General features: G+C 44.4%; 1 protein-coding gene and 2 long non-coding RNA genes across 3 annotated transcripts in view; all 3 read right to left on the bottom strand.

The window, feature by feature from the left end:
* The window catches only part of LOC146191744 (uncharacterized), a 181,853-nt gene that overhangs the window by 75,227 nt on the left and 84,324 nt on the right, over positions 1–22,302 (bottom strand). The window lies entirely within an intron of this gene.
* LOC146191751 (uncharacterized) lies at positions 12,044–18,849 on the bottom strand. The gene is made up of 3 exons (XR_014706693.1): positions 18,648–18,849; positions 13,997–14,047; positions 12,044–13,445 (listed from the first exon to the last, which is right to left on the bottom strand). It is a non-coding gene; the product is annotated as an uncharacterized LOC146191751 (long non-coding RNA).
* On the bottom strand, positions 18,923–21,805 carry LOC146191750 (uncharacterized). Its single transcript, XR_014706692.1, has 3 exons — positions 21,694–21,805; positions 21,237–21,343; positions 18,923–20,173 (listed from the first exon to the last, which is right to left on the bottom strand). It is a non-coding gene; the product is annotated as an uncharacterized LOC146191750 (long non-coding RNA).

The following is a 22,302-nucleotide window of genomic DNA, read 5'->3' as shown; positions in this document are numbered from 1 at the left end:
TGGTCGGAAACCAAAGTGTCCATACTAACGAGGCACGACTGTATATGACAACCTTCTTATTTGTTATGCGTGCAGAGTTTCTGGTCACATTGTGAGTCATTGTCGCCACCTGCAGATGTGCCTGCCTTTACGCGCCCCTGAGCCTTGGCCACGTCTGTCCTGCAGACAACTTTGACACCTCCACTCACCACCTGCCTACTCGCCTCCATCCTCATAATGCCACTCGGTTTCTTTGCTGCATCTCTGCCCCAGCAAAACTAGTTACTGCCTGAGGCAAGAACTGCGAATACGTCAACAAATGTAGGGCCATTCCTTGTTGATACTGGGGCTACTGTATCTGTGATGTGTAGGAAACTGCACAAGCTAATAAAAGTGTGGACAACATTATCTGATCTTTCGCTTCTCACATCGTAATGCGCAGTGTCTTTCGCCTTTGCCTGCACGGCCAGGGCCACCATTCACAGCTCATTATGTACCATAGAATTTGTTCTCTCGTCGTGCTGCTGTGACACCATTTCAGGTTTTGACTTTCTCTCTGACCATGGCACCATCATCATCATCATCTGCGTTAATGCCTAATTAGAACTTCTCCCATGCAGTTTGATGATTTGTCTCCCACTTTGAGCAAACTGGCTGTGGCTGCCGACATTGAGCTTCCTGCATGCTCATCTTCCTCCTTACAAGAGAATTAAAGCAGACTTTTATCCTGCAGTGGGTGTAGTCAGGCTGGTTAGGATGATGATGAGGAACCTGTTCGGCTATGCTCTTGCCATTTTTTTTTTCTTTGCTGTTGCACACTATCGCATCCTCTTCACCTAAAAAAAAAAGTGCAAGACACCCCTACATAAAAACGTACACAATATCCATGGAAACCTACTTGTGAGATGCTAGTCATTGTTGCATGGCTAGTGTTTTGTACTTTCCTATGTGCAGAAAGTGCCGAGCATTATTTTCATCGAGTCACACTAGCTTCATTTTTTATTTATCGATTTATACATACTGTCGATCCAACCTGGACGAAGATAGGAGTGGACACAATGTCAAACTTGGAATAGCGCAGCCATTTCGTATCTAAAAAAGAAAAACAACTTTACCAAAAAAATAAAAGTGGACACTGCTCAGTTCTATGGCGCAGCTAGGAAGTGTTGTATGGTGCTTCATTTCTTTCTTTTCTGACATGATGGGAAGTTTTACTGAAGAGCCAAGATTTTGTTGGGGAAGCAGTTTCAGATAACAGAAATAAGCAGTTGGTCATATATGTGCTTGGTAGAAAAACATAGCTGCTATTCTGCAAGCATAAAACTGTGCGGCTTGTGTGAATTCCTAACATTTTTTAGTTGCCCCAGTTTTTGTGAAATAGGGGCTTGTTTCTAACTAGACACGCAAGTATTTAGACATTCCTTGACAGATGAACATAACGCATGTCTGCAAGACCTGAAAGGCACTGTGTTTTGTTGTGCCTAAGTGCATATTTAGCAAATATGTTAAGTGCAGCACATGCCCTCTCATTTTGGAGATGTAAATTCAGGGGCTAACCGGATGAGTAGTAAGGACCTTGTAATAGTTGTAAACGTGGTGAGTACACTGAATTCTCATTTGAGGCGGAAAAAGATTGCTAGATCAAAGCAGTGCATCTTACTGTTGCATTTCATATTGCTTCCCCACAGTGGCGGCAAGTTTTAGATGCATAGCTGCGGATGTCCTGCTGATGACAGGAAAGGTGCTTGCATTACAGAACATATTTTATAAGCGTTGTGTTCATCCAGAAAAAAAAGAAGGATTGTAGTATAAGATTATTTCAATTTGAGAGTTTCTATACGCTCTTCAAGAGCATTATGTGCCTTTGTTTGGACAAATGCTGCATCATTGGTCATTCCTCGTTCATATCCATACAGGTGCATAACCTGCAGGATTTTCATCCTCCTAGTGTGTGGGCGCTCATGCATGAAGGAAAAAATAAGAGTGCGAGACAAAACAAACTATCGCTTGTTTGTATGCTTGGGCCGCTTTGTTTAGTGCATTTATAAAATATCTGTATAGCATGAGTCACTGTAAAAAGTAAAAAAAAAAAAAATCGTCAAGGGTGAGTTGTGCTCTAGTTGATGCCAGTAGTTAGGCTGCTTGCTGTCAGTTGAGCACATCAACAAAACTGCCAGGCTCAAATCAGCCACTTGTTTTCCAACATGTCAATCCAGTTGGATTCGTAATGGGACTGCTCAGCGTCAGTGTATTCTTCCTTTTGGGCTCGGCAAAGTATTTTCATAGTCACTTCTATTTGTGCTTGGAATATTGCTTGCGAGAAGAAAAAGGAGCAAGGGAATATCTTCACATTTGCACTGGTTCCTCACAGGTCTGCGCGGATGTGCCTTGCGATCACTGCTACATGTCGTGCGTCAAATGCTTCGATGGAGCAAAGCGGCCCTTGCGAGGTCTATCTGCGCAAACATGCGCTCGTTTAAAATAATTATTTCAAATAGGGCGCCGAACCTGCATTTGCGAGCGGTGCAGATGGCGGCACTTACCAATCTTTTTTTTTTTCTTCTCTTTAGGATGCAACATACTCGGCTTTCTCATCAAGAATACAGTTCTAAATGTTGAAGTCATGTCGTTACATGTCATTCAGAAGGGAACTTTTTTCTGTTACTAATATTTTCCATGAAGTAGCAATTGTAATTTCCAGCAGTGGCGCTGCATTCGCTTTTGCATTTTTCTTCATGGCGCCGTGCTTGAAGCATTTAACGTACGGCGTTAGAGGTAGAAATATGCGCTGTTATTATGCTGTTACATTTCCTCTTTACCGCTGTGGTTGTCATATGCTTTCCCAGTTTTTATACGTCGGCAACCACACCCTTAAACGCTGTGCTAAAACATTGTTGTCGTACACTTGCAACATCGGCGAACCGAGACCACCGACCGATACGCGCAATTCACCTAATCTTGGTAAGTTCGCTCCTATTTAAAAAATGTCCGTGCATCGGAAACGAGCTTAGGAGAGTACAATGATTTCAGCGGCTTCTGCGAGGTTAAAATGGTTCAGTGCCATTTATAATGTCAATGCGTGGGGGCAAGTACAGAACTTGGGCGAGCGCACTAAAAGCATGTTCGGAATGTATCGGCAGGAAGAAAGTAATTTATTGTTTCCGATGTAAAAAGTGCCAGTTAATCTCTGAAAAACGACAGGACCGTACAGAAACGTGCACGCAAGATTTGAAGTGATCGATGGTGTGATCAGCTTTAACAGCGCTTAGTTTTCTTTAGTTCGCGTTCTTTGACACGTCGCTCTTTGCACTACATTGCCGGAGTGAAATAGAGTGAAATAAATTGTTTACTAGGTGGAGGGCTTTTGCTGTGGCAGAAGCCTATTTCATTTACTTCACATACTTTACCACAAGAATCAATCTATTTTGCAGCCTTATCTTTCTTGTACTGCTTCAGCCTTGAAAAGAACAAAGTACATAAAAAAAAAGTTCTGTTGGCAGATAAAGATATGTATTCTGCGCCAAGTTCATGAACAAAAACAAAATGGTAATACACCCCAAGAAACTGAAGCTCCTCCTTGGCAGCTGTCTGCAAAACCTTTCAATGAACTGCCTATCGACATTACTAGAATAAACTCTTTTGTTCTAGAAATGCCTTGATACAAGACTTCGTGTGGAGATTGTGGCCCATGCAGCTTTCACTTCAGGAGCCTTGCAGATCACAAGAACACTGGTGGAAGGATGGATGCCATTCACTTGTAGCTGTTATCAGTCGGAACCATTTCAACTCATCTTGTGGTGAGTATACAGTTCAAAATCTACAAAATGTTTCATGCATGGTAAGCAAATGATAGTAGCTTACCGATTGAAATAATAAAGATAATTTTGTTTCAAAGTGTGTTGTCCACTAATTATTTTAATTGATGAAATGCTCCGACCAGAAAACGGTTGGTTTGCTCAACTGAGGAGAACATTCTGGCTGAGCTACATGCGTTACAGCAATATGATTAGCAGCAGGTGCACTGCTCATCTCAGGCAGAGTGCTGAATTATGCGACGTGTATCAAAGAAAGCAGTACCACGCATTGGCTGCTAGATCAGTCAAATGTATACTTAGTGGAAACAAGATAAAGTAGACTTCAAATAGAGGCTACTTACTCATTAGCACCCATATAAGTGCAGCCATACAGGTAAAAAGAAAAGCTATATAAGTTTTCCAGAAGCTTCAGTAGTGAAAAATTTGACGTGGTCCAAGGAGTGAACCCTGGACTGTTACTCATGTGGGGCAGTTTGTCTACCAAGTCATCTAACCAGGACAACCAGTGGATGGTGGGGCTAAGCTGAATTTATCAACAATGCACAGGACTATAACTTAAGTTTCGATCCCATGGACACCAAAAAGGCCTTCCAGAACTGGCCCTTTATGTCTGATAGTGCACAGCTACATGGTACTATTGCTGCACAATTGTTACTAAGGGCCTTGCACTTGAATGTGCCCATTGGACCTGTAAAGGGACAAAACATGGACCAAAATGTAACAATATGTATTAAATTAGATTATGGTGTAAAAAAAAATGTCTGATTTAGTATAGATCGAGCACTACAATATCCAAGAATTGAGGATTTATTTTAATTTGGCACTGAAATTGCATAAAAACGACTGAAGGAATCTCTTGCGGTGAAACACTGTCATCATCCCTGTAACCACGTAACCACATCTCGGGAAAAAGTCTGATTTTTTTAATTGCACGTGCTCTCTGTTCTTTAACAAGCGCTCACCTTGTTTTATTGTATTGTTACATACATGATCTCACTAGTGACATAACAATATTTTGAGTGCTGTCCAGTGTGCCTGTCAATAAACTGAATCCAGCTTCAGCAGAGAGTGGCCTGGACTAAATTTGAAAGTCACCATCATGCTTGACATAGCTGAATTAGCCTGAACGTCGGTTTTGGTCCAAATCGGACGAAGTCAAATTTTGAGGGTGGTTTGGACCAAATTTGGGGATCATCACTGTGTTTGCCATTGCCAAATTTTGTCAGTGGGACAGCTCGATAAAAGCTTTGTCAGAGTTGGCTGACAGTGGCGGTGGCTGCTCACATTGAAACAGTGGGCGTGTATGCTTCATTGATTAGAAAGAAAAAAAAAAAAAAAAAAAAAAAGACGGGCTTTCCGGATTTTTAGTGTGGGCGGAAGCCACATACTCATGAAGAGGATTCAGTCATCTTTCATGCAAGATAAAACCTGAATTCGGATAATTCAAACTTTAGCAAAGCAAGACCGTAGTCATGTGGTATTTTCTTTTCCTTTCATATTTGCGCACTTTGTTTAAATGCTGGAAAAAACAATCATGCAGGAAGTATGTTAGTAGAAAAAACTGGGTCATTTGTACTTGAACCCCCTCTAAAACTTAAGGGTACTTGGGCCTAAACTGAATATATAAAAAAAATAGAATAATTAATCTCAACTAATTAACCAATTAGATAAAATATAAGGAATACTCCAAACAGAACTACACGAAGACGAATAATATGTCGTCGGTTTCAGTAAGCTGCAGTGCTCAGCCTTTTTTTTTTTTAATCCTTGGTTTACATTACATAAAACTGTGCGTGCACGTTTGGTCTATTCACCAACATCACAGTGGCCACCAATTTGCTGTTCATGGAGCGTTGCAAAAAACTGCTATGCATGTCTCATCGGCTCACCACAATTTACTCCGGATTTCTTAGCAAAAGCTATCTTCTGGGCAATAAAACGGCACGCGTGAGGTCATGTAAATACCCCTCTGTAAGCTTGTCATGAATAGCCAACAAAAGAATAAAAAACAGACAAATTATGAATAACCAAATTTATTGCTATACACAACAGCACTTGCAGTCTTAAAATGTGAAAGTGCTCAGAAAGACAAGGAAAAACGCTTTTGTCTCGTCCACTTCTCTTGTCCTTGTCTTTCCAAGCACTTTCAAATTTTAGGATGCTATACTAGTTAACCCAGCAAACAACTTTGTTAAGCACATGCAATGTAGCTCTGCTATAGACCTTTTTCCAGTCGCGCCTCTTCGTGCAGACGTCAGGCAAGGTATATTTGGCAGGGCAGGTTACCGAGGCTCCCTCACATATTTTCTGCAGAAATTCTTTCACAATAGTAGGGTGGGTTTATTTTCCAAGCGGCACTTGATCTCTTAGAAGGCAAACCTGGCAGCGTCTTTTCGTTTGTTGCAATAGCAGGCAGGGAAAATGTATGTGGTCCTGAGGGCCAAGTACATGCTAACAATGCATGTAATTATTGCGCAACAGTTTGTCGCGTCAATGACCCAGCAGACATCTTTCATGGTTTTCGCACACGCAGTGAACTGCTGCCCTACTATGTAGAAATAGAGAAGAAGGCTTCGCACATGTGCAGTAGCATTACTGAAAATAAGTCAATTGGACCTTTTTCCATTTTATCCTGTCTCCTGCAGCCACCAATATCCTGTGCAGCCACCACTTTGCAGCAATGAACTAGGGTCACTCAGGATTGGAGTGCCTACTGAAGAGATCAGAAGTGAATGGCCCACATACTAGGGGCAATGCCTGACACCCCTGAGTGCTGGGAACGGTTCATAAAGAGCATTTTCATAGGAAGTTTTGTTGTAGGAAAAACAAATTTAAGGACGGTTAGTTCGACTGACTGCAGACGAAATTCACTCACCAATGTATTACTACTCTCATTGTGCACTGTGGTGGCTTGGTCATTGGGTGCTTGACTACAGAGCCTGGAAACCCGGCTTCGACACTTGCCATGTTACAATAGAGACAAAATGCAAGGTGCCCACGTGCTGTGAGATTTCAGAGTACATACATTGAAGAACCTCACTTAGTCATAATTATCTGCATCCCTCCACTACAGCGTCCCTCATAGCCAGTCAATTTGGAACGTTTCAACCAATCCAATTTTAATTCCATCGTTTTTTCACTCTCCAATTATTCCAATCCCGATTATATTCTATTTCTATTCGTCGTGGCTTTTGGTTCAACTTTGCTAAATCTTTCGTGTCCAAATATCTCCCTCCTCTCCCATAAATGGAGGGCGGGAAATACCTCTTAACACCACCTGCCACAGTTAGTAGGCGAAGGCTTCGCATGGACACTGACGCCGAATGCCTGACATTCTTCTTGGTCAGCAAATGCTGTCGCATCAGTACTCGTATAGTTCATTGCATTAGGCGGACGGGAGCAGAGATGCCAAGTAGTGAGGAGCAGTGCAGTAGCATGCCAAGAGAGGGTGTGCATGTTCTGCCCCTTGAACGATCACCACCGCTAGCCAGACCGCAGTATTGTGACTGGCATGATTGTAAATGAAATGCTAACCTCCATTTCCTCAGCTTCTCACGGCTAAGACATTGAAGTTGAGCCCATGTCCTCTGTGGCAACAGAGGCACCATGTGTCAAATAGGTATGACTGCACAGGGCAGTAATGCTTTGTCACTGCCATTTTAATGCGTCAGCATTATGTAGGTATGTCGGCAGTTTCATGTCACCAGAATTGTCATCACAATTACATTTGAACGAAACAAGTTATAAGAAAAAGAATGGGCCAAAAAATCTTGCTGGGTAAATAATTTGATGCATGTGGGTTAACTAGGTAATTAATTAGAGGGGTAATGGCAACATCCAAACGGGTCACGTGGTACTAACTTCCAGTGGCGGGAAATTTGAAATGTTTGAAACGTGAACGAGCGGGAAAGGGCGTGATTTGCGTGCACAAATGGTAGGAATGGTTAGAAAGTGTGTAAAGAGAGGTAATCAGCCAATTGCAATCTGAAAAATTCCAAGAGCGCTGCAGGATCTGCAGTGGAGAAATGCGAAAGCCTGAAGAACGGAAATCTGAGCTAGTTGGTGCATTGCAAGATCAAAAAACAGCGCGGCTACTTGGGACAAACAGAGAGGAGAATAACGGACAAGCGCTTGTCCGCTATTCTCCTCTCTGTTTGTCCCAAGTAGCCGCGCTGTTTTTTGATCTTGCGAAAGCCTGAGCATTGCTGCTGCACACGGTACATCGCATGCCTCTTGTTGAACACAACCAGTGTTCCATTGAACGCATCACAGTTCACCACCCTTCTATAATTGGTTTACAGGAAAGGAAAGGCGCAGTATCTGTTACTCGCGGAATCCCGCTGACACATCTTGCGGACAACACAGCAATGAGCATGCTTACGCATTTCTCCAGTGCAGATCCTGCAGTGTTCTCGAAAATTTCTGCTAAAAGGAGTGAAACAGCAATTATGCAGTGTTTTTGATGTCAGGCGACGTCCTTCAAACTTGTGTTTGAAGTGCAGCCTGGACTGCCCTTGACTGTTCTTGGTGCTAAGAAACTGCACTAGTTCTATCGCTGGATGAAAGTGTTCCAACCCTAGTTCTCCCATTCAGCACCATTAAAGGCTTCGTCCCCCAGAAAAGCCATTGTCCGCATTATGAGCAAAAAATCATGGGCATGGCTCTGGCAAGTGGTAGCTGGCAGACGACGTGGTCATGCATGGCTAGTCATTGAGTTGTGTGATGGCATGAGACGTGGCATGGCTGAATTGGTAGGCGCTGCCAACACAGGTGTGACATGGAAGGGTGAAATCGGAATTCAGCCCGTCAGGACCCCTAGGCCACGAAGATACCTTTGTGTGGCTTGGTTAAAATGGTGCTTTAGATCTTTGTCGCGGTGGTTTTATAATGTGGTATCTTGCGACTATGTATGGGACAATGCAGCCGCAAGTTAAAAGCTTCTGAACAAGTGAGTGGCAAAGTGTGTCTACACGAAGGTCCACAAGGAAAACCGGCAACTGGCGCCATTAACGCTGGCATGCCATGACCTTAAAGGAAGAGTTTAAGTCCCCCCTCCTTCCCCCAATATTTTTATGAGCTCAGTATTCATTTGCAAGTTAGCACTTTGCCCTGTGTTTCTTTCACGTCACTGTCTGTTTTGCACTTCAGACCTCACCAAAATGAGTAAACCCCACTAACTAGTCCAAGAAACAGCCCTGAGGAGTTATGTATTCATTTCCTTTTTTTTATATAAATTTGTCTTGTTCATGCAGAGAATACAGAACTGTAATAAAAGAATTTGTTGAATGCTGCGACAGTTATAGTACTCTCCGCTGAGTTCCAGAAATTTCAGAGTACAGAAGCTCAACATAAAATATCAGAAAAAATAAACTGGAACAATTGGTTAGAAAAGCTGCCCTTGCAGCATCCTTCTTTGGCTGTGCCTTAAGCGCGGCTGCACAAGAGGAGGACAACAAAGAATGTACTGGGCCGGAGGCACGTGCTGCCACAGCTCAGTAGTTTGGTTATGCCTTAAAATGTGTGGGAAGCTTATATTTCCCTGCGACCTAGAGCACCACATCTACAACTGATTGCCTAGGACTAGAGGATGACTGAAGCCGGCACCTGCTCTACAGAGCCGCCCTTACTCTCGCAGAACGTTTTTCATCATTGCAACTTTGCCTTTCACCCTTCTGACCCCAGAACTCGCAAATGTGGTTTCTCCAGATTGAGGCACAACTCGGCCCTTAACGTTAGAGGTGTGCGAAGGCTCGGTTTAGCCCAAAAGCTCATACTCTGGCCGCTCAGAAGCTCTGTGCCTCAAGCTTGGGCGGGGCCAGGCCGGACACACCAATCCAGAGTATTCACAACTTTTTTAAAGGCACGAATATGGTTGTGGTGTGCTAGGCGTCACAATACAGCAGTATTTTGCAGCATCCTTCCCACACAAGAGTGTGTGAATTCTCTATACAGATGTTTATGCACCTTTACACCACACACCCCTGGCATGAACAGATCTTTGCTAGCTGTCAACGACCAAGCAGAAGGGCTGCTTGTGGGCTATCGAATTTTGACTTTTGTCTCTTCCTCTTCGGCAGATGTTTAGGTATCAGTTTCCAGATTCGCGGTATGCTGTCAGCTCTTCCACATCTGTTGTGCCAGGCCTCAACAAGCCTCAGTAGAAATGGGTCGTAGCACCTAGTCAAAGCATCTGCGGTCCACGACCTTGTCGGTGCCATGAAAGACACGCAGTGAGCAAGATAAGCTTACCGAGTACTTGGCCACAGAATCAACCCCTTGCTCAGAGGCCGCGTGTTTTTGGTGAAGTGAGGAAACCATGTACCTAAATCTTTCCTTTCTTGCTAAGAACACATTATTCATTGCAGCCACAAGTTACAGCAGTAAAAAGAACTTCAGCGTTGCTGGATTCACAATCCAGGAGTGCCACAAATGTCTTAAGCATTCATCAATGCATAAATTGTTCTTGCGTAATAATATAAAAAAATTAATATAATTCTATGTTGTGCTGTGCCTCTATATATTCTACAAATTTCAATCTTAAACGCGACAACTGAGCATTTCAAGGTCAACTCATTATTTGGAAATTATTTCTTTCTGTATCATTCTGGGCCAGACCAGGGCCTTAAAGGGCCATTAAACAATATTTGCTCTAATATTCTAGTGAAAGAAATTTATAGAGATGGTCTTTGTGAGTATTTGAGTCAAATTTAAACACTTTGCGTGGAGACAATTGACAACTAATTTTTAAAAAGTGCTCCTGGTTAAAGCTCTCAACTGATTAGGGCGACATGTTCCCCCGCGCAAACCTCCATCGGGGCTTGCTGGTTGTGCCCGCTCACTGGATGCTCCCAGGTGACCCGGGCAGAATGGAACGTGGTGGGGTGCCGTCTCAGCTTGTTTCCATTTTTTTTTTCTTCCGTGGTGGCGTGCGTCAGGTTAAGCGTGCAGAGGACGAGCGCCATTTCAGTCGCCAATATTTTCGGTATTACTGACACTAGCAAAAATATTTGTGTGTTGCAAAGAGGACTGATAGGATACCTATATCTAGAGTGCGTTTTCTAAATTTCGTAAATAGCTCTTCGTGGGCCCTTTAAGTCTGAACACGTTGCCATGCCAGACTTTGGTCTGTAACACAGATTCCAAGCTAGCTCGGGCTCAGAATTTCGGCCCGTGCACATCTCTACTGACTGCATCACCTCACAAGGTGATTTAGTACAATCATGTCGTATCTGCGCTCTCTCCTGACATGATCAGTGACCTGCAGGATATTCTTATAAACTCATGGGAGATGCCCTCATCAGCACCTCAAGACCAAAGTACCCGAGAGAACTATGGTGTAAGAACGCTCTCACCTACAGCAGCTCCTTACTGGTGGACCTTGACGACTGTCGCCTTTCACAACTGCTTCACCGGATTTGGCAGCTCCTCGGTGAGGACTCACCACCCATGTTCCGCTGCTTCGAGAGCTCTTCTTCAGCTCTTGCTGATGCCCAAGCATCTGCATCTTGCCTTCCCAGCGGCCAGTGATACAACCATGGAGCTGACCAACCAGGTTCATGAGGTGGCCTTCCAGCAAGCCACAGCTGTCTCACCACTGGCAGACTCGGCAATTTCCTGCCTCGAGGCCTGTACTGATGAGCTTACTACCTCAGTTGACACACTCAGGAGCCTGTCCCAAGAGACCATTCACCATATTCCAGTCACCACTTTCCATCGCGCACAAAGAGCCATAACTTAACACTGCTGGTATGACTGGCAATTCCTACATCCTGCCACTAAATGCATGTCTCGTGGTTGGGAAAAACCCCTCAAGACCATTAATGGCAACTCGTGGCTCCCCAATGCGGCCACCTTTCGTGGTTTGGTTTGTGGGGTTTAACGTCCCAAAGCAACTCAGGCTATGAGAGACGCCGTAGTGGAGGACTCCGGAAATTTCGAGAACCTGGGGTTCTTTAACGTGCACTGACATCGCACAGCACACGGGCGCCTTCCTTTTCGCCTCGATCGAAAAGCGGCCGCCGAGGCCGGGAGTCGATCCCGCGTCCTTGGGAACAGTAGTCGAGTGCCGTAACCACTGCGCCACCCCGGCGGGGTCCTTTTGTGGTAATTGACAAGACCTGTCATAATCCGTTCCTTGTCAACAATGGTGCAGAGGTTAGCGTGATCCTTAAAAAAAAAAAGCCATCTTGCCTAGCTGGCGGGGCAATCGCAACGGGCTGCCATCCCTTCGACCATAGTGAGATATAGACTTCGCTCCCTCACCCTCAACTTGGTACCCTGCCACACATTTTGATGAGTGTTCGTCATCGCTGATGTTGACCCAATCATCAGCGCATATTTCTTATCGTACTTTCACTTGGGCTTCATTCAGCATGCAGCCCGACAGACAGCTTCACTCGGCTATCTATATCTGGCGTCGAGTCTAACTTTGTCCCCACTGGCATCGGCATGCTGATACCATCACCTCCTTTGAGAACATCCCGGTGTGATTTCAGTAACTGGCAAAGCGTTTAAATCTCACCCAGCCACCAAAGCATATGGTGTGACCACCACCACCAGCACGATCACACCTCTTGTTTGGTGGTCACCTGCTAAACGGGAGTTCAATCATGATGCAACTCGACATTATACACCCATCATCCAGCGCATTGGCTTCATTCCATCTCGTATCTAAAAAAAGATGCGGTGACTATGAAGTGTTGAATGCCAAGACTGTCCACGACAGCTATCCACTGCTTCACATCACATCTGAATGGCTGCACCATTTTTAACAAAGTGGACCTGGTTAGGCACATCACCAGATACCCACTGTGTTTGCCAGCATACCTAAAGCAGCCATCACAACTGCGTTTGGGCTGTTAGAGTAATGTGTGGATGCCCTTTGGACTTCAGAACCCAACTCAAACCTTTCAGCAGTTCATTGCTAAGGTCACAAGAGGCCTCCCAGCTGTGTTCGCATACATCGATCATTGATGTATGCGAACACAGTCAGCAATATGTCTATAGATAACGAGAACTACCTGCGTGTAGTTTACAGCACCTCCAACAGCACGGCCTGGTTGTGAATGCTGACAAGTGCGTATTCGCCGTTTTCATGCTCACTTTTTGAGCCATCACAACTTATAGCTTAATTGCCAATTGCTAATATTTACTCATTTGTCAACTTTTGCAAGAGTGAAATTCTCGCGGGAACAAAAAAAAAAAAAAAAATTCCTTTGCAGGGTTCGACTGCATGTGCTCCACATTTTGACGGTTGAAAATGAAACTTGCAGTGCTCCGCAACCATTATGATCTGCTGAAGTGGACTAAAGCATAAGTCAATGCAATGGGTGCCAGAGGTTTATATGTGAAATACCCCATTTTTACTTTCAAAATGAGGAAGTGCTTACTGAGGAGTTCGAGGAAGAGAGAGATGCGTGCAGACTGTTCTGGGCTTTGGGCCGTTTGCAAGCAGCCTTCATTATTCAAACGTTGACCTGTATTAAACCAATTTCATCCGCTACATTTGGTGGAGGTGCTGGGTAAAACATCCTGGGAATCCAGCCAGTGCCTCGTCGCAGCCGCCATGTGGCAGGTGTTTGCCACCTTTATCTTCTCAAGAGTACCTTCCAATAGCTACCATCCAAGCGACGCAGACTCAGGAACAGTGAGCTGAAGAGACGACGACCTAGAGATCAGCAAAGCGGCTCAGAACGGCTCAGCTTACTGAAGTGAGCCGGCTCATTTGAACGGTTCACCGGCTCACTTAAGCCAGGGTCGCTCAGGAGCGAACAGTGGTCTATTGGAGAGAGAGAAAGCCAACTCTGCCTCTCTCTCGTTCACTGATACGCACCCATTCGACCTCCCGAAACTTAACGAAAGCGTGGAAATATTTGTGTGTCCATCCATCTCCCCTAATGGTGACTACAAAATCTCAGTAAACAGCAACATCCATATTTTTTTAGGCTCGATTCTTACTCTTTATGTCCACTTTATGTCCACGAAGTCCAAGAGAGGACTTCGTTCTTTTGGTACCCTATCGTTTCAAAATTATCTGAATAACATTGGCCATCATTAAACACACTGAGAATTATCCTTAATAAATACTTCGGGCCATCAATCTCTAGCCCAAAATCTCTTGTGGACTGACTGTTAATAAATACTGATAGTGACAATGTAGACAGATAAGATAGTGAATTATAAATATAGAGAAAGCAGATCACCTGATTCGAGGTCCTTCTTATATTCCCGGAGACAGTGAACTCTGGAGGAGCCTGAAGTATAAATGCATCATTTTTTTTAATGCAGTGTGCGCTTTGTAGCTCGAGTCCGCTTTAGTCCTTTTTCACTTTCTAAATCCCCCCTCCCCCCACATGCTTTCTCTAGCTGATTCGTTTTTCGTATATTCCTATAACCCTGTTCAACTTTGCGACAGTTTTTCTCAATGCCCACAGCTCTCAGCGCCCCGGCTTCTCCCACTGCTTCCTTTATTCCTGGCAACAGGTTTCTGGCCCGGTCCCCTAACCCAAACTTGTTCAACCTTCCTGTTTTTGCCGCCACATACATACACCGACCGTATTTCATTCATTCATTTTGTATCTACTTCAAGCCGAATCGCTCGCCATTCATGCTGTGAAGTGTGGTTTTAATTTTCATAAAGCATCTGTTCCCGTTTTGAGCACACGACGCGCTGCAGTCAGTGCTGTTCATGACTGAACCAGATATTTTTTTTCTGCTGGGCTGGCTGCGGAAGGGGCCATGCATTCCACATTCGCCCTGTTGTAATGCAGCTTGAGAAAACTATACATAGCAATTATTGAAAGCAAAACAAAAGACGCACAAAAACAGCGGCGACCACCCGAAGCATACACACATTGCGGCTGCCAGGTCGCCGGCGCGGAGCCTCGACACGGCGCCGAAGCAGCCGACCAACTACGTGCGAAGGATTGTGCAGACAGCACACTTTTTTCTTTTCTTTATATGCCGGCCCAATCCACCTGTGCCTGACCACTGGAGTTGCTTTCTCGTACTGCTAATAGATGGCGCTAAAGTAGCAGCAAACAGAAGACCTAACTCTGGCAGAACGGTTCCTAACAGCACTCCAAAAGAAACGCTGCTCACGGTTCCCGATGGCTCACTGAACCAGCGGCTCTCCAAAAGAACCACTGCTCACTAAGCGACTGCTCTCCAAAAGAGTGGCCGCTCAGTGAGTCGCCACTCATTCTCGCTCTTTTAAAAAAGCGGCTCGGTCAAAAGACAGTCGAAGGCGAGGAGATGTTTGCGAGGAAGGGCGGGAAGCATGGCCTCAGAGATCACCCCCGCAAGCGTGGGGATGATCTCGGAGGCAATATGGGACAGCAGACACTTTCTCACAACACTAATAGATGGCGCCGAATTCACAGGATGTTGCGCCGCGGCGCCCGGCTTAGGGTGGTGACATCTCATGCTAGGATTCCCTATTTTGGCTAAAAACGGCAGTCAGGCTTGGTGGGCCGCCATGTTGGTTCCCAGTTAGTGCGGAAGCACTTAAGCAGGTATGACAGCGATAAATCTATAAAGGATGATCATGCACAATGAAGAAAAAATACAGGACTCCGTCGCGCCGCAAAGGAGTCCTTTGTTCCCCTTACTTTTTCTTTCTTGTCAGTGTCGAGACTTCCCACAGTATTTGGTTTCTAGTATTTGGTTTCAGTATTTAATTTCTAGGGAGCTTCGCAGGACAAAGGCTATCGATCGAACGGAGCTTCAAAGCAGTGGAGAGACTGCTAGAGGTTTTGGAGGATATGCAGGAGGTGCGCCTGCCAAAGACACCCTAAATCTGCGTACCAGGCTATTAATGGAAGGCTGAAAAGAGTTGGCATACTGAATAGGGTTAATAAAATCTGTCGTGCTCCAAGCAGTTAAAAAGGCAAAGACACCAGACCTCTCCCAGGCCTCAAATAGCAGAAGCGGCTTGGTGCCTGAATATCCAAGAATGATGAGCGGACAGCACACAGGGGTGCAACAGCTGCACCAATTGCATATTTTGATACGGCTACATATTTCTGCACCAAGCTGTGCATTAAGCGTGAAATTTGCGCCATGCTGTGCCAAAATGCCCCGACTATCCACAAAAGTTTGCCATACTCAGTGACAACTTTCTGCGGCCGTGATACAACCAATCACGATGCTTCAGACACTGTAGCATGCGTCACTGGCATTTTAGTTTTATTTTGAGATGGCGTCATGGCATTCCAATGGCTACTCATATTTTCTTTGCATCCATGTGCTTTCACCGCTTTCCAGTTCAGTCACTGTCTATGCGCTGAAGGAACACTATAACGCAAGTGGGCTGTTTGTGACAAGGCACCACTGCTATTGCTTCCGTGGTGGGCCGTAGTGGTACTTGTGATTTTGGAGCAATACTTCAACCCTGCATTTTAAGTGCTGCATGTTTTTATTGGATGTATCTTAGTTTTTTATGCGGCTCATGGAAGTTTTCGATATCCTGTTGGTGCATTCATGTACACTAAGGTTATTTTTATACTGTCTTGTCGATAGACTCACTTTCCCATCACCAGATAGTGTAGGAGGTGGCTTCTGTGTTTCATCATCAGCCTGACTATACCCACTGCAGGGCGAAGGCCTCTCCCATCCACTTGACCCCTGCGAACTTCTCAACCTCATCCGCTGTCCCCTGCTACGCTTTCCTTCCCTTGGAATCCAGTTTGTTACCCTAAGCGACCATCGGTTATCCTCTCTTCGCATTACATGTCCTGCCCATGTCCATTTCTTCTTCTTAATTTCCACTAGAATGTCGGTAACTTGAGTTATTTCTCTGACCCACTCTGCACGCTTCCCATCTCTTAATGTTACCCCTACCATTTTTCGTTCCGTAGCCCTCTGAGTTATCCTCAACTTAAGTAGAACCCTCTTGGTTAGCCTCCACGTTTCAGCCCCATAGGTGAGTACAGGTAAGATGCAACTGTTGCATACTTTCCTCTTGAGTGATACCAATAAGCTGCTAGTTATAATCTGTGAGTGCTTGCCAAATGCGCTCCATCCCAATCTTATTCTTGTTATTTCCTTTCCATGGTCCAAGTCTGCGGTTACTACCTGTCCTATGTAGACATATTCGCCTACTACTTCCAGTATTTCGCTACCTAATGTAAACTGCTGTTCCTTCCCGAGGCTGTTGAACATTACCTTAGTCTTCTGCATATTGATTTTTAAGCCTACCTTTCTACTTTTCCTGTCTAAGTCATCAATCATTATTTGCAGTTCATCCCCCGAGTTACTTAGCAAGGCAATGTCATCAGCAAATTGCAGATTAACCTCCTGCCCTGATCCCTAACTGCTCCCATTCCAAGTCTCTGAATACTTCCTCTAAGCAAGCTGTGAATAGTACTGGGGAGAGCGTGTCTCCTTGTCTAACACCTTTCTGTATGGGAATTTTGTTACTTTTTTATGCAGAACTATGATTGCTGTGCACCCACTAAATATATCTTGCAGCACTTTCACTCGTCTACCCCCTGATTTCGCAATGCCTGCATCACCGCCGATGTTCGTGCTAATACAACTGGAGGTGGAACATGTGAAATTTATTTTGAACATCAGAAGGTCGAGAAACGCACAGCAGCCTAGCTATTGAATTCCATAATGCCGTAGTGGAGCCCAAGACTGCCAAAATTAACATTTATGCATGCTGCAACATTGAAGTACTATAAAGTATGCATTGTGCATGAAATACATAACCTAATAATCGTCCACCTCTCCTTAATCAAAATATTGTGTCAAAGCCACCGCCAGTCCACAAGTATAATTTACAAGCCGAAGATGTGCTCGCTCGTCGGTTTTCTTTGCTTAAAACTTGCTTTTGGCATTTGCCATTTCGCCTTTTGGTCGGCGTTTCTTTTTGTCTGTTTCTGTATTTGCTTTTTAATCAAAATTTTGTCTTTGCACTGCGCTCGCTTCTGGACACAGGCTGATCGCAGTCACTGCTTCAAATTAAGCTCTTTCGGAGCTGCCCTCGCACGACACGAGCTGTGGATTTCGCAGAGAGTAAAACAATGTTTTTTGAGCCTTGCAAGCAACATAAAGTCCCATGATTAAGGTTGTCAAACCGTGCTAAATGAAAAAAAAAAAAAAGGCATATTCTCTAGCTTTTTTTATTTAGCCTCTTCAATTTTATGATTCACATTTTTGTGTGTGTGATAGCATGCCTAGCAGTACAAAAAGCTCATTTACAAAAATAAATACACGCAGCATCGGTGATAGGTGGCCTTTGCTAGATTTCCTTTGGATCGCATTCATACAGTCCGATATTCACATTCTCTTCATTCTTTTGTGCCGAAAGCAAAGTTTCTTCCATGTTTAACAGCTCCAAAATTTGAATTAATTTTTTTTTCTTGTGAGCTGCTCCAAATATGAATTTTATTGCTCTAAAACGAAGATTTTGCTGCTCCAAAAATCGCTACAAATCTTATTTGAGCTTTTGCACCCCTGAGTACATCCTTTTAATGAACTACAGTGTGAGTAATCAGTAGTCTTTCTTGAATGGTTAGTAATAGTGCTGGCTCACTATTTCCTTATCTCAGCATCATTCCACATTACAGCAATGTGGTGGGTTCGACTTCCACTCCCAATTTTCTCAAATGTGTACCAGCTATGGCCCAGCCTGGTGCTTGGCTTACCAGGGCTCATGGCTTAGGAAAGGAGGAAAAAGGAACTGCATATGGGCTTCTGCTGCACGAAGCGGACTTAGGGTTGTCTAATGGTGGAACGAATCGTGAATTTTGGTTCATGACCCTTTTCCTGAAGTGAACTAGAATACCTTTCCCAAGCATCTTATCCCAGAAGAGCCCAGAATCAGGCCGGGAGAAATCTTGTACCCACCAGCACCAGGATCGAAACTGGTACCTCCTGAATGTGAGGCAGATTCTGTCACAAGGCCATCATGTCTTGGTGGGGTAGTAGCCTTTCCTCGGGTTCTCGTTCTAATGGTGCTCAACGTGGCTTTGGAAGATCTTAAAAAAGCTCAATGATAGTTCATGAATTCAGAAAGGCCTTGGTCAAAGGTGCGCTGGTGTATGCAGTACTTCTCTTTTTTTTTTTTTTTTTTTTTTTTTTTTTTTTTTTTTTTTTTTTTACAGAGCACTTGGGGTGGATTCACACACCAGATCCGTGTCATTCCGTGATGATTATGGTTAAAGGATAGTACTAAGTTTGTTCTTGAAAGAACTGACCAAGCTAGAAAAAATTTCATTGCAAGAAGACATCAGTGCTCAGCATACTCACCAATGTTCTTAAAAAAAAAATAATATACACTGGGACGAGCTGTCTGAAAATTTTCAGGAACCTCATAGCTGTGCTTTTTATTTCTGAAACTTAGCCATTGTCAAATATGTTAAACTAGCATGTAGAACAATGTTTCTGATAGTCTTTACCTGAACACACTCACACACACACAAAAACTGGATCGGTGAAATTTTGTGTTTAGCTCTGCACAAATTTAGTTAGGCGGCAACAAATTTCATGGATATATATTTTATAGACAAACAATGCCATGAAAACTAAAAGAACAGTGGGCAATTAGATTATGTACTGACCAAAAATATTTTGTCATTTTTGTTTTCTTGGGGTATTGTACTAAACTTAAATCTAACATATTGGACCAGCCAAAGACACTGGAACACAAGAAAAAGAAATGCTGCGCATTCAGAAGGTACCAGGTTTGATTCCAGGTGCCGCCAGGTACTCAACAGTTTTCCAACTGGTACAGGATTTCCCCTGACCTGATGCTTGGCTCTTTTGGGGTGAAATGCTTTGGAAATGGGTCTCAGACCAAACAGTGTTGTCCCATGTACTTCTTTGTATTGAGTTCCCATGTCCTTGGCTTCCCATGTCCATGTCCAGCAAGTTAGGTTTGCACCAACTGGTCTGCATGGCCACTATGTAAAAAAATATATATCAGGAAGCACTACAGATATGTCGCAATAATACTAGCTGTGCCCCCCCCAACAGGGTAGGCACCTAAATTCACCCCTGCTACCGTGGTAAATATGCTCTCAATGACCTCATTGGATTTTCTCCCTGTCCATTGCTCGGACAGACTGTTTCCATATTGGGACATAGATACATGCTGTAGTGAAGGCCTCCAGAAATTTCAACAACCTTGTCTTTAACTTTAAATGTGTGTCAACATCGCACAGTTCACGGCATTGCTTTTCACCTCCATTGTAAAGGGACTGCCGCAACCAGGATTTCATCCTGTGTCCTTGGGTTTAACAATTGAGCACCCTAATCCTGTGCCACCGCAGTGGCTATTACCTATGTGGGGACGGAATCAAGATGATGAACAAAAGCTGCAAATCGCCTCCAAGGGATTCCTGTTTCAGCACACGCACCAAACGGGGAAGGGCCTGGAAATCGGAACAATGCAATAAATGCCGGCTCCTGGGAAAGGTAAGACATTATTGATCCCGCTGCAACACAGAATGAAAGTATAATGCCAGTAGCTGTCACATGGCACTCACATGGAAACATTTAATGTTCTATCAGTAAAATAAATTGGCCTCAACCAAAAAGAGCAAATAAAATTTGCCCCTAGTGTTAGCAGTGCATTTGCTGTTTGCAAGATAACATATAGGAAAGCGTGAATATGATTTGGCAGTGTAAACCAAAGAAACACGGAGATGAAGAAATGATAAAACAAACTTGGCATTTCCATGTGCGTTCCTTTCGTCCTTGGCCTGTTTGCACAGCCAAACCACACTGCAGTGGTGTGCCAGCTAGCCCATCAAAGCATGCTACTGGAAAGCTCTTCGAGCAATTATATAATTCTATTTTCTACCATGACAGGCCTACGTGGGCACTAGTATCTCTATATGGAACAGACTGGTTCAGCCTAGTCCTATCTTGTGCACCTGAATGCCCTCTCACTGTATTTGACAGCTACTGGAAAATATGCACCAGCATTTATTTTGGTAACGCGCTACAGCTGAAAGAAGCGATTTCACCCGCTCTAGTCAGGAATACAAAAAGGATCTATACAATGGCCACAGAAATAGCACTGTCACTCAGTAGATTTGCTGGTGAACATTGAAAAACATTTTTTTTACCGTGCCCATCAACAGCAATTACCTTGTATGGTGCACAAGACAATATACAGTCATAACTAGAAACAGAATTTGAATTCACCTGGAGTTGATGCAAAAATGTCATTAATATTATCACGCTTAGCTAAAATGTAGCTTAGCTAAAATGTAGTCGTATGACCGGGTTAGTCCTATCTAGTGGTCAGAACAGTCCGGCAGATATGTACTGGCACCCCCACCCCCCTCACCCTTTTCTACTGCTTTGGCTGTCACGGTGCTGACCGAAATGCATGCCCAGTGCCAGCTTCATAAATAAGGTCACTTCTATTTCATATAGTAGCGCTCTTGTGGAGCAACCTGTTTTTGCCAGCACACATTTTGTACCCACCTTTCATGAGGCACAAGGCATTCATGGTGCAGGAGAGCCCATGAGCAGAAGCTGCGACGTAGCCAAGATCCCAAAATCGCTGTGCAGCAAGAGTATTTCGGCACACACTGAAACAAAAAATAGAAATGGTTGCTCTTGCTAAGACAGGGCTATTCGGGAGCAAAACGGAGGCGCACTCGAAAATGAGCCGCCGGCGACCGATCGAAGCATGGATATTGAAGGGACTGCTTCCTGGCGCACGGAAAAGAGCTTCGTAGATCCTCTACGCTAAGCCACCGACTCACAGCAAGATGCCGCAAAAAGAATTGAGATCACTTAGCAATAACGCATCGATGCAGAAAAACTTTCCAGACAAGCTGTAACGTGAAAAGAGCGGCGCCATGAGCTCTCCTAAGTTGGCGAGGAAAGTACGGGATGCCACCGTAAGTGTTTTGCGCTGCATTTTCGCTGTACTTACGAAAGTCTGAAGAAACTTGCAAGGATGGGTGCCGCCCAGTCTATTTTGCAGAATACATTCCAGTCTGGTCAATCTGAAACACGGCGCGAACAAGCCTCCCACTTGCTTGTACCACTGCGCGCCAAAATTGAAAAGGAAAAAAAAAAAAAAAAAAAAAAAAAAACTCCTGCGGGTGCGGAGGCGGCGATAAAAAAAAGCGTCTGGGTACGAGACTACACGCAAGCAAAAAACAAAAATAAGCAATTTATTACGTCACATCCGCCAGATTACAAACAAATCCTCCTCACCTACCTTCTTTCTTCTCGCGCATGCGCAGCTTACCAAGATCGCGCGGTGGCGACCGGCAGGTGTCGTTTGGGGCAGCTCGGGACGCTCCAGCTCGATCCGCCGACCGAAGTCGGATCTCGCCGGAAGTCCTGGTCGCTGACGCGGTCACTTCCGGATGCTGCTGGATTCTTTTGGCTGTTTTTGACCGTTTCAGCGACATCGGCAGAGGACGCTGGCTGTCACCGTATTTTGCGTGAATATGTCGAAGTGCGTGCATCGAAAAACGTCTGCAGCGTTAAAAAAATGAGAAAGCAAGTTGTTCAGGGCCGCACTCCTGCCTAT

This window comes from Amblyomma maculatum, chromosome 4 (assembly GCF_055883805.1).
Source record: "Amblyomma maculatum isolate TAMU_Amacu chromosome 4, ASM5588380v1, whole genome shotgun sequence".
Taxonomy (NCBI): domain Eukaryota; kingdom Metazoa; phylum Arthropoda; class Arachnida; order Ixodida; family Ixodidae; genus Amblyomma; species Amblyomma maculatum.
The sequence above is the reverse complement of the archived record's forward strand: the minus strand, read 5'-3'. Positions and strand labels throughout refer to the sequence as shown.